Below are 13,395 nucleotides of genomic sequence, written 5' to 3' on the forward strand. Positions count from 1 at the left end.
TTAATTTAGTTCATTTAGTGTTCTGCACAAGGGTACGTCTTTCACTGCAAACCCAAGGGCAGGTCTTTCACTGCAAACCCAGCATTCTCCAATCTTTCCTATTTTCTGCCTTCCTCTTTGTTTTCTCATATGATCCATGAAATTGCGTTATGTAATGTAATTATAGGCCTATATGTATGTTTTCAATATCATTAAATATTACAGTATATTCACAAAATATGTAATCGACATGCTTGCTACGCACCGACACGATAGCTTACTTGTAAATTATGTCAAAGCGAGCTACGTAGCAATCATCTTCAGTACAACAAATCTTTAATAACAAAATGAACCACAACTCGTAAACGATAAAAGCTACCTAAAATCTGAATATAGATATCAAAAGCTCGTATGTACATACTTACATATTTCACTCGCAATATGTAGGCTATAGATCCAACTCATACTTCGGGCGTGGCAAGTGGTCGAAGACGGGGAGCGAGCAAAAGTTTCTCCACGTTTTCAGTAGTCCTGTAACAGTGTACAAAATATTAATCATGGAATAAACTAAATTACATAGACTATTTCGTTTATATGACGTCAATCCATTTTCGGCCCATGAAGTGTAATGAAATTTTGAATTCCAACCAATCACAGTCATACATAGCGATAATTTCTGCAGCTCGATTTATCACAATCAATTTATCGCATGGTCGTTCTTTTGTTTAGTCAGTGTCGCCAACTGTTTCCACATAAATCGATGAGCATTAATCCATTGCACTAAATAAAGTGCGAAATCCTACTTCCACATCTACATCTTCAACTTCTAATTCCATGTCCATTGTATCTAAAGAAAATGACACTCATTCATAACTGTTCATTTAATTAATATATTAATCAGATTATACTATAAAATATTTAAATTAAATTATGATTTCAGCAGATAATGAAAACGTAATTCTGTTATAATAAGAGAAAAGCGCAGTTCATGTAATTAACATTTTTAAACCTGTATTTCGCTTTTCTCGATTAGAATTACTGAATAATATTCAATTTTTTTTATTGCAGTAATCGTTCTTCATCTATTTCGACTTCACAATGTCTGAATAGGTTAAGTGTTCATAAATATACAATTATTAACATTTTGTGAGCGAATTTTAGGGATATAATATTATTTACATTTTTATTTTATTCAGAAGATAGTCCTTATAAATGTCACTCGAGGTCTGAGATTTTCCCAATAAATCCACCCGCTTTGCTGGTGGATTTATCTGCAAATCTCAGACCTCTTGTGACATTACTACAGATAAAAAGCTCTTTATTTATTCTTTGATTTACATACAGGTTTGTGTTGTCTATCTTTTACAGGTACGAGTTATTGGCATTTAGCAATGTTAGCGCCAGGATGACTTACATTTGAGTCTAGTACGGGCTCGTAGATGGATGCTATTCAATTTAAAAACATTACTTACTTTATTTCATGTTTTCTATTACAAGAAAATGTATGTATAAAATAAATAATACAAATCTATACATTTGAAAAGTGGAATGTTTCTGAAATAAAGTGGCATGGGGCTAAATGAAGACGGTAGATAAAGAAAACGTGATTTTTTGGCATCAGGGGATGCAACCAAGCCAAGTTCCGCTGATCTGTTTTTGCACAACCATAAACGAGTATATATCATATTTTAGGAAAGTTGGCTCTGTTATTTGACCATCGTTTTTGATTATATCATTTCAGACAAATTACAATTCAAATCTAGGTTCATTATAATATACAGAGCCCTCAATCCATAATATTAGTCAAATAGTGATTGCGGTCTTTCTTCTTTCTGTAATTTCCACATCATTAATGAACATCAATATTGTCCTTGTAGAAAGAGAGAATAAAAAATTCTTATTACGTAACAGAATTGGTCCCATTACTGAAATTTGCAACTTATGTTAGCATAGAAACAACGTATATAATTCTAATGGAAATTTCCGTTCCAGTTGCAAAAAGTGGTCACACCTGGAAGGCAACAAACGGGTCTAGTTCATTGCCTTATGTGTATGAAATTAAATCAGCGGTTCCCAGCCTTTTTTCCCTTACGTACCCCTTAAGTAGGCTTTTACTGAAACTGTACTCCTAACTCTTCCACACAAGTTTTTACCACACCACTTACATACTTACTTACAAATGGCTTTTAGAGAACCCGGAGGTTCATTGCCGCCCTCACATAAGCCCGCCATCGGTCTCTATCCTGAGAAAGATTAATCCAGTCCCTACCATCATATCCCACCTCCCTCAAATCCATTTTAATATTATCCTCCCATCTACGTTTCGGCATCCCCAAAGGTCTTTTTCCTTCCGGCCTCCCAACTAACACTCTATATGCATTTCTGGATTCACTCACCCATACGTCCTACATGCCCTGCCCATCCCAAACGTCTGGATTTAACCCTCAAACGGAGTTGTGACTGTTTTATGACATAAGTGGAGTTGTGGGGTCAAAAACGATACCACTACAAAAGGAGGTAAAATATTAATTTTGTTTACTTTTTAAGATGATATAATAGGAATTTCAATTATTATTAAGTTTGTTTACATAATTTAGCGACATATAACTAATATGAGTACAATATATAATTATTAGTAATTTTTGCAAAACTTTGAAAAACAATAGATCATAACATAATGTAACACCGAAAGTCTGTATGACAATTTTGATTTAATTTAAAATTATTGTAAAAGATAAAGTTCCATTTTATCATATTTTCTTTATAACCATCACATTCAAATGTAGTAATCACAATAAAAATGTCAGTCTGGTTGCATACTTTGCTGTCAAACTGGATTTCCTTTATTCTCCACACTCTCTACATGTAACTGATCGGCATGCCTGGCAAACTGGACGGTCACAACTAACACAGTACTGGTTTGTCTTCTCTTTTGAACGAGGACACAGTGCGCAACGTTTTCTTTTCGATTTCTCGCGTGTTTCTTCATTCTTTTGCAGAGGTTCCTTCAAAATCCTGGAAACAGTCATTCTGAGTTCTTTTGGGAGTCGGTCATTTACAAGCCTTTCATGTAAGTTGTCTTCCTAGCGTTTTCAGGAATTCAAAGCGGGAAATGGGTATATAGTCCTTGAATGATGTCTGTAATATATAAGAATTGACACCTGTAATATTCAGAATTGCATAGAAAATAGCCAGAGGCAATCTTCGGGTTCGTTTGCTGTTACTATAATATGTAATACACATTTGGTCAAGGCTATCTATTCCCCCTTTTGTACTATTATAGAAGGAAATAATTTCAGGCTTGCCTTTCTTAAGCACGTGAGAAATTAATGTGCGGTCATTTTGGAAACCATATTCAGTTGAGCCTACTTTACGTTTCCTGCCTGCCTGAAATTCTGTGGAATGTTTTTGTTTTTCCGCATCGTCCCTACATAAGTTAGTTTAGGTTCTTTGAAACTAACTCCATGGAAGTGAAGTAATTGTCAGCTGTAACATTTCTGTGACTTCCACAAATAGGCTTTACTAATCTCAGTACTGGTTGTGTTGGTTTCTGCAGCGTTTTTTCTTGTGCAGCCAGACCTATCCAATCACTGTCTTTCCCAGCATATATATATATATATATATATATATATATATATATATATATATATGTATATATATATGTATATGCATTCAAGAGATAATTAGTGTTCGCATCAGACAAAATCATAATTTTCATCCCATATTTCTCCGGCTTACTAGCTATGTAAACCCTAAATTTGCGGAAACCTACTAGCATCTCATCTACACAGGCATAAGAATATATATTACAGCAAGCCTGAGAGTTTTCAACCATTTTGTGAAAAATATACGACCCTGCTGCACATGGATCAATTTCCTTCCTTGTTGCTCATGTTGCAAAATCATCAAAACGCAAGCAATATATCAAAATGACCAAAATGTATGTTCACCTGACAGAAATAATGGTACGGAAAATACCCCTTCCAGTACCATCAGTTGCAAACATGGACTCGAGACTTTCATGGTTTGATTTGAAAACTGCTGTGCAATATAGGAACCCGAAAAGTGCTCTCAGCTCTACTGCATTAGTGTCTCTCAGTTCTGTACAAGTTGTATCAGAAAAATTTGCTCTGTGGGAACTAATTTTCTCATTTGTGTGTATAACAATTTCTGTAATCATGTCTTCTGTAAATAAACATTCCCATGCCTGTAAAGGATTGCACGAATTCCCTAAATTTTTAGATTTTCCTATTAGTGTAGGTACTTTCATTACAATATTGTGTGCTGGTGTCCTTCTGTCTCTATTAGGTTCGGTAGCCGACCATTTGCATGCATTCTTACCGTAGAAATTCAATGAATCACCATTTGGTTGGTTTACATCTTCATCCACTCCATCCGAGTCGTAATCTTGTTCTGAATCCGTGTCATGTTCAGAATTATAGTCCGGATCATTTTTGTCCCCACAGTCACCCGCATCACTGCCTTCACTTTCATCTATTACACTGTTTACAAAACGTGGGAAACCAGAATCGAACATTAGTAGCCATACTCCACTATGAAAACTCGTTGTTGTACATTGACAAGGTACAGATACACAACTGAAGTTGTGGGGTCGAAAAGGATACCGCTCAATATTTTAGCTATTATTGGAAATAAATAACGGTACCTCCTGGTCAACGACACAGCCAATGGATTAAACTTGACAAAAGGAAAAGGTATACAAAAGATTTAGAGAAAGAATGCAACGGTTAAGGAATGTCAGGGGTATACAATTTGCCTGGGATCGAAAAAGACCCCACAACTCCGTTTGAGGGTTAATGTTCCTAATTATGTCAGGTGAAGAATACAATGTGTGCAGTTCTACGTTGTGTAACTCTCTCCATTCTCTTTAACTTCGTCCCTCTTAGCCCCAAATATTTTTCTAAGCACTTTATTCTCAAACATTCTCAACCTCTGTTCATCTCTCAAAGTGAGAGTCCTAGTTCCACAACCATACAGAACAACCGGTAATATAACTGTTTTATAAATTCTAACTTTCAGCTTTTCAGAGAGCAAACTGGATGACAAAAATGTTTTTCAACCGAATAATAACAGACATTTCCCATATTTATCCTGTGTTTAATTTCCTCGCGAGTGTCTTTATATTACATCACTTACATAAAATGTAACAAAACGATTCTGTGTATCTAGGATAGTTTTTTTTTTTTTTTTTTTTTTAGTTTTAAATAATAGAAACAATATATATTATTTTAATGTACCGAAGTACATATGATATTTCCATGCAGATATTCTGCGTCATCATGCGATCCCGGCCAACTAGTCACTCATATCGAGTGCACCTCAGCACATGTGTGGACTTCGGTCCTGCGTTCATAGACATCTATGACGTAGTGCAGAGGGCGGCCACTAGAGGGAACCCAAGAGTTTGAGCTTAATCTGAGACGATTCTGACCGGCGTCGGGGTTGTATCCGGTGTGGCTTAGTGGATAAAGCATCAGCACGTAGAGCTGAAAACCCGGGTTCAAACCCCGGCGCCGGAGAGAATTTTTCTCCGTTCCATTACTCTTTCATCGTAATAGAAACAAACTTGGAAAAAAGTCATATTTATTTTACAATTTTCTTAAAGTAAAATGAAAAATAGTAATGAAAATCAATGGCTGCGGCTGTATAAACAACAGGGTATTGCATGGCGCGAGGCAACAAGGTGTAGACTAATGTCCGCCATTTGGCGTACCCCTGAATGGCTTGACGCGCACTCTAATTTGGAAACAACTGTATTAAATCATCGGTCTTGACTTCATCGCAGCATCTCATCATTTCATCCTTTAGATAACGGGGAATTCGAATTATTTACGCGAAGGTAGTTTTCCACTTTAATCAATTGTGGGCATTCCTGCGGCATTGCCGCAGTGACGTCAGACCTCAGCGAAGCATCAAACTTACCCCCTACCTTCCCCTTCTCCCACTCCATGAAAATACTGCGCGTGTACGTGGCGGATTGTACTAGATTGCTGTACTTCAGAGCTTCATTAGTGATACAATGTCTTTCGCAGAATCATATGAATCGAGAGGATATCACACTTACGAGAAAGGCGGTTCTTTCATTTCTCATGTTTAGGATCAGTTACAAATATTCAGGACGCGAACTTAAAATATGTACATTCTTAAAATAGATCACCTGTTATATGAGTTCAAAGAACACAGATCCAGTGATTTTCAAAGGATGGAGAAAGATTTCAATATTTTTGCCACTCCTTTTCATGTTTAAATTGAAAATGTTATCCCAGAATTGCAGTTAGAGGTACTGGATTTGCAGAATGATGGCTTCTTGAAAGCAGAATGTGAAGGTCTACTGGAGGCTAAAATTTTTTAAAAGATGTCCAGTACTATATATCCACTGCTTAGACAGTTTGCTTCAAAAATAATGAGTACCGTCATTTCCCATAACTATGGTCCTGGAAAATAACTATTGTCCACGATACAACTATTCAAATGTTGTACTCCATAACCTAGTACCTCGTTTATCTATATTCTTGCTGTACTGTAGTTTGAATTCAAGTCACTGCAGCTATGTACGAACGGTCTATGTTACTCCTACAATTATCTTTGAATGGTTGTATCGTGGACCATAGTTATGGGAAATGACGGTATGTATTCATCAACCTACCAGTGCGAACAGCTGTTTTCTAAAATGAAATATAAAGTCCAGCCACAGTTCTTGCTTAAGCGATGCTAATCTCCTTGCGCAACTGAAAATAGCATGCACAGATATAAATCCCAGTTTCGAAGAAATTGCTTTGAAAAATTCTTAATTAAATATCACGTGAATGGACTATTCTAATTACGTATGGTAGGTAGGAGTGTAGTGGCGCAACTGTAAATCCGTCACCGCACTGTAGAGTGCAACCCCTCCCACAGTATGTAGTAGCCATTTAAATCCTGTCTTGTGGGTTGCGTTCATTTTGCCCACCATTGACTTTAATGAATAACTAGGCCTACTTTTCGTGCCGATAATTACATTTCACTATATAATCATAGGCCTACTTAATAGTCAAATAACAACTCATATATTTCACGTAAGCCACAACGTGTATTTAGAATTCTGTCTTAGGTACAATTACCAACAGATATTAAGTAGTGATAGCCCTGCTGGCTGGAAGTCCTTAGTATCATTACGGAAATTATAAATGAGAAAAAATGCTTGTCTTTGCCTGAAGCAGAACCCGCGCCCTTAAGCTCAACTGTTTTAACACAAATCACCTCTCAACATGGCACAGTGACATGTAACTCTCAAAATCACTAGGAGTAGAATTAAAGAGGTGCAACAAACTTCTTCAAATAGGAAACTCTTTAACCCTTAAATTCGCAAAGTATCCTGTAGGATACAACACGTTAATGGGCTATATCCTATAATTTTAATACAATAGAAAAAATATTGGTACGAAAATTAAAATTTCACAATGCTATAATATTGTACGACATAATATAAAATATGGATATCGCGATAGTTGTTTTCTTTACAGTCCGACACGGTTTAATAAACTAGTGTGAGAAATGAAGTTTTGCCAATTTAAGGGTTAAAATCTTCATGGCCTGCAATAGGGGTAATAATAATAAGAATGACACTCTTTCAGCTTTCCCAATAACGGGACTGCCTCATTGGACAAAGCATAACAAACACACAGAGTGAAAAAGAAACAGACCACAAAAGAGAAATATGGGGAACGAACAAAAAAAAAAGGAAATTAAGTACAGGAAAAATAATAGCATACATATAACAGACCTAAACATAGTAAACAAACAGATTAGACATTCAAACAAAAGTTCTTCTTGTTTAGGAAACAAAGTATAGGTGATATTTTAAAATGGCAAGTCATCCTCTGATAGCAGTAAGGGAAACATCACGAATGAAGTCGTTGTTCAGCTGGAACTTCTTGCAGAAACTGACAAAGAGGATAGATATTGTGCCCCTAGCGCCAACCATTAGCTCAACTACTTCAATGGAGGTGAAGTGATATTTCTCCAAATAGAATGGAACTGTGGGCTCATAAAGTCTGCATTTTTCTGCGTGGACTTCTGCGGGCTGTTGTTCCTGTGTCTCGAACCTGACTGTCAGGTCGATAATGTAGGCGGATGTAGAGCCTGGTGGAATGGCAAGCATGTCAATTCGCCGACAGGATCCCTCTTGAGAGATTCCATGGACTTCTTCGTGTACAGTGAGACCTTTTCTCCTCAAATCTTCGGCAATCATGGACCTGATTCTGTGATGTCTAGAGTTCCGCAGCGGCTCGCTGAGAAGACAGGCACCCAAAACGTGGCCAAGAGTTTCAATCTCACTGACGCAACGACGACAGTGGTTTCCGTCTCTGGACCTTACTGGTATAGCACGCAGCGGACAAACATTAGCTGTCATTTTAAGAGCTAGTCTCCATTCACTGCTAGTGAGGCGATCAGGTTGTCGGATCCATTTATTGGTGGGAGTGAACTCCTTATAGAGGATGACGCCTTTCCCTTTCTGATTTAATGAGCACCAAGATTGAAATGCTCGCTCTCTGAGCTCTTGTCTCAATTTTTTCACTTGAAGTGAATCAGAAGAGATGTTTTCCTAGGATCAAAACTCATAAATCTCACACGACTTTCTACGATTCAAACCTATAAATCTCTCAGACATTTCAGAACCTAACCCCTTACATCTTAGAGCAGGCCTGCAGAACTCGCAAAGTAGGGGAACTATGGCGTCAGCCTCACTCCACTTCTATTGGGGATGATTGACTTCCCCCCCCCGAGAATGAATGTTGATGCAGCCGAGCGTAACTAGAACGCTGTAACCGCACAGGTAGAAAAGGTGGGTGGGGTAAAAGAGGGAAGGAAAGCAGTCGCTCTCAAGAGCTACAGTTCTGCAGGCCTGTCTTAGAGAATCATGCACTATTCTAACTCCATATATCTCACAGAAACTCCTCAAGACTCAACCCATACATCCCACAAAAGCACCACAGAATGCAAATCCATAAATCGCAAAGGAATTTCCAGGATTAAACTCCATATAGGCTATATGACGCAGGATCTTTCCACTATTCAACGCCATAAATATCATTGGATCAACGCAGGATAGAACTGCATAAACCTCGTAGGATCCAATCCCATATATTTCACTGAATCTCACCACAATCTAACCCCATGTCATATGAATCTCCTTAGAATGCAACTCCACAAATCTCTCAAAGATCTCTAAGGCATTCAGCCCCATAAATGTTAAAGGAAAACTCACAAGGCATGTCCAGAGCGAGTACCGGCCTGTTTTGTGATACGCTGTCAGATGATAGACATACGGCTATGTCGAAAAATTTGGTATACTTTCCTAAACACACGTACACAAAGACCTAGACTGAAAGGCCAGTGCTTTGGTAGCATAATAAATAAACAAATTAATTTAAAAACTAAAAACAAGAGGTCAAACTCAATAAAGTGACTCTTCATATACAAACAACTGTAAACGTGACTACTATCAGTTATTCCGCGTCTGATATCGGAACAGATGTTACGCGATGATCAAGCCTTGTACAGTGATGTTAAACATGGTTACTAGCTGGATGAACTTCAATGCGGGGACGCCGCGAGGGTCAAGGCCAAAGGGTGGAGTAACAACTGCCCTACACTATAATATCGTATAAATTACTCCTTCACTTCCAATAATTACTACGCCCATATCATCCGAAGCACATCGGCTCGTTTAGTTGTGCTGCGGTCAAACATCTTCCACATACCATCTCGCACAAAGAAGGATCACCAATCTGTTGAAATATAGGAGTTGAATAAAACTATTTGCTCACACGCAGGATTTCAATTAAAGCACTCGTTTTCCATGAAAAAAACACTAGAGTTCAAATGACGGATAGTCCAAATCGAAGCCATAGTAATAACAAGACTACTGTATGTTGGAGAAGGTTGTTAAGGCAATACTTCAGTTTTCCTTTCTATTAGAACCTTTTTACTTTTTCATCATATGAAGTAGCCATGTAGGTCAACTCGACGTAACTCAGAAACCAGTGAAGATTTTGAATAGAGAGAGCTTTTAAAAGTAATTTCCATTCTTTCTCGACATTTCTCTCGCTTTGACCCGCCGTCTAACGTTAAAAATAAAAAAGTTTGCTGCCAACCAACTTTACAAGACGTAAATGTCTATTTTGAACAGATCACTTCGAAATTAGTTTTTATTCTCACTTTTCAAAAACGATTTTGATTTCAAATTTTTTTATATGCTTTCCTTAGACATTGACCTAACAATCATAAAAATATCAGTGCGATTGATTGACTATCATAGGAGATACTACATGCTAAATTCTTAATGGAATCATCTTGGTCATGGGAGATCTCCTCGCGTCTTGGAAGAGAATGCAATCCAGAAGACGTCACAACAGCATGCGCAGTAGAGGACAGTTTTCGCATCGAAATGGTTCCCTCCACGGCAGAAATTTTCTCATAGCCTATGGTTTACAGAATGGAGCAAGGAGAATATTTCTTACTATTCCAGTTTAAATCATTGTCCATAAAGAAGCCAAGGTTCTTAATGGTTTCCGAATATTTTACTGATTTACCATTATAATTGCATGCGGTAGGTTAATGCGGTGAAGTGTTATAAGCAGACGTTGATACTGTTTAGGCCTACAGTAGACTGAGATTTTTCTGGGTTTAACTTTAACATTGAGATAGACAATCTTCTTAGTAAAACTTAAAAACTATAAACAAGAACATCATTCACAACACGATAAACTGCATTGTTGCAAAACGCGTAAAACTTATAATTGGAAAGTGTGTGTCACCTTAATAATACTTATTTATTTTTATAAATTGAAATCTTTCTCATAACCGATCAGTAGTATCTGGAAACTAGTGCACCGTTTCATATTCCTCAGGAGAGTGAGTCCTGTAAAATATTTAGTTCTTCTAATTGATCCAATGTAGTTACGATCGATAAAATTGCCTAATATGGCTACCTTTGGAAGGGAAGTGAACCTTGGTGCCTTATGTCATAGATTTGAGACACGCTAAAAAATTTCCATTCACGGATTCGAGATCCATATGAAATGGGCCCGTGGTTTCTCCTGTTTGTTAACATTTTGTTTACGATGTCTTGTATTTTATGTGAAATGTAGCGCCCATAGCAGCCAACTCTGACATTCCATTATCATACACTTCATGTCCTATATCCTATATAAAAAAAGGTAGTCAAAGAACATTCTGTACAAAAATGGAACGAAAAATGGGTCAGTAGTAGGAAATTCGGACAATATTTACATAGGTCTCAAATTAAAACAGACTTTTCATGGAACAAGTGCCTGGAAAATGCTCTGGATTTGTTCAACCTGTCAATGTTTTTTATTTCGTCCATAGGCCTACACGAATTTCGTCAAGCATATTACAGATATACTGGGTGTTCAGTTCAAAGTGTGTCATGGCTCGCTGTATGCTGTCATATGGCTAGTCGATGAGCCTAGAGAATTCAGTCTTCCTACACTTCCGCAGAGGTGTATTACCTATGTATCACAGAAGTTGCATAGCAAGTACAGCGTTCATTCTGAAGAGTACTTACTGATATGTACGGTAACGCCGGTAGTGGCAAGAATGTGAACTGTTTGGAAACATGTACTGAGGTGGATTTTTTTCCTTACTGTCAGGATATGGGGAGAGGGTTAAGACGATTACTTACGTATTTGTTGACATTAACTTCGACGGTCAACATGGACATGGAGCATTTGATTTGTATTGTGGAATGTTGCCGTACGCAACCGATGATAACAAATAACCTGCGTACGACTTAGCCGCGCAAAACACAGTTCGAAAGAGGTTATGATAGCACACAGAAAGTACAGACCGCCATCTGTTGCTACGACGTTCAAGTTATACCATACACGTTCTCAAGTTCAGATTGAACACCTCGATTAATAGGCAACTTCTCTGACATAAAAGCTGAAACTCGCTTCAAATCGCTGACTCACAACAGTGACGTCATAACACACTTTGAAATGAACACCCAGTAGTCCCGCGCCGTGGCGACGTGATCCAAGGCATCCTGCCTAGGACTCGCGTTATGGAATGCGCGCTGGTTCAAGTCCTCATGGAGGAAGAAATTTTCTCATAAAATTTCGGTTAGTGTATGGGATTGGTGCCCACACAGCATCGTGAGCTACGATAGGTAACGAAAATCCGATTTCGAAAACCAGCTATAACGGCTGGGGGAATCGTCGTGCTAATCACACGATACCTCCATTATGGTTCAATGATCATCCACCTCTGCTTCGGCATGTGGGTGTGAGGCCAGCAGCCGGCTGGTCGGTCTTGCTCCTTCATGATAGCGCCACGAATTTTACATTTTTATATTACAGGTAAGACTCTCATTACAATATAAGGTATAGGACTTCATAAAAATGAAAGCATTTGTTCACTTCCAGTTTTCCGTTCCTCGCCTCCAATCATTAATCAATACGCTTTTTACAAGTGTGGATATATAGATGAAGAAGCTACTCCATTCACGACTCCTATGCAGTACTGTTTTGGTAATAGGCCTATTGGTGATAACTGTGACACTTGTGAAACACTTGCTTTTATGGGATATGTTCATTGTGCAAATTCTTATTGTTACTATCATGCTGTAATTTATCTACACTATTGCAAACCGTAAACTACTGACATGCAATTGACTTAAATACCTCACATTTATATATGACAGTGTATTGCTACATCACTTTCAAGCCTCATAACTCGTAAACGAATTAACGTCAGCCGAAACGGATTTCAGTTTTATAGTCGACTATGACCCAAGTCTCATCAAGCAACTCAACTTACACCACGTACAATTCCCTTATTAGACTACAACTTTACTATAGCTAATTGTTTCTAAATAATGTCTTTAATCTACAACTGTAGTCAATTTATTGTTATTATTATCTCTTTACTATTGATTATTCTTTTTAATCATGTGTTCAATTTGTAATTTTAAGTTATTTCTTCTATTATTTCTTTACAGTTTATTATTGTTTCTAAATCTTTCGTATTACCTCTTTACTATTGCATATTGCCTCTAAATAATTGCATTAGTCGTTAGTTGTAAGTCATTACTTGCATTATATTTCCACTATTGAACGTTGTTCCTGAATTATCCATGTAATTTGTAACCGAAAATCATCGCTTGTAATATTCCTCACTATTCTTTATTGTTCCTGAATTATGTATTAATTTGAAACTGAAAATAAGACTTCGCTTTATCAGTCTACTATTGATTATCATTTCTAAAGCCATATATTTAAATTGAAACAGTGAGACATTTCTTGTATTATCTAATTGATTAAATGGCGATCTTACCCGTGTTAATTATGTAAGCATGTGCGGCTTACAGCTGTTTCGGTGCTACTTGACACC

The 13,395-nt window shown here is 37.4% G+C and overlaps 1 protein-coding gene across 1 annotated transcript in view; it reads right to left on the reverse strand.

Annotated features, from left to right (window-relative positions):
• The window catches only part of LOC138694633 (monocarboxylate transporter 9-like), a 326,720-nt gene that overhangs the window by 170,987 nt on the left and 142,338 nt on the right, over nt 1–13,395 (reverse strand). The window contains exon 3 of the mRNA XM_069818551.1: nt 405–510. The gene's annotated coding sequence lies outside the window, so the exon portion shown is untranslated. The remainder of the gene's footprint in view (nt 1–404; nt 511–13,395) is intronic.

This window comes from Periplaneta americana, chromosome 2 (genome assembly GCF_040183065.1).
Source record: "Periplaneta americana isolate PAMFEO1 chromosome 2, P.americana_PAMFEO1_priV1, whole genome shotgun sequence".
Lineage (NCBI taxonomy): Eukaryota > Metazoa > Arthropoda > Insecta > Blattodea > Blattidae > Periplaneta > Periplaneta americana.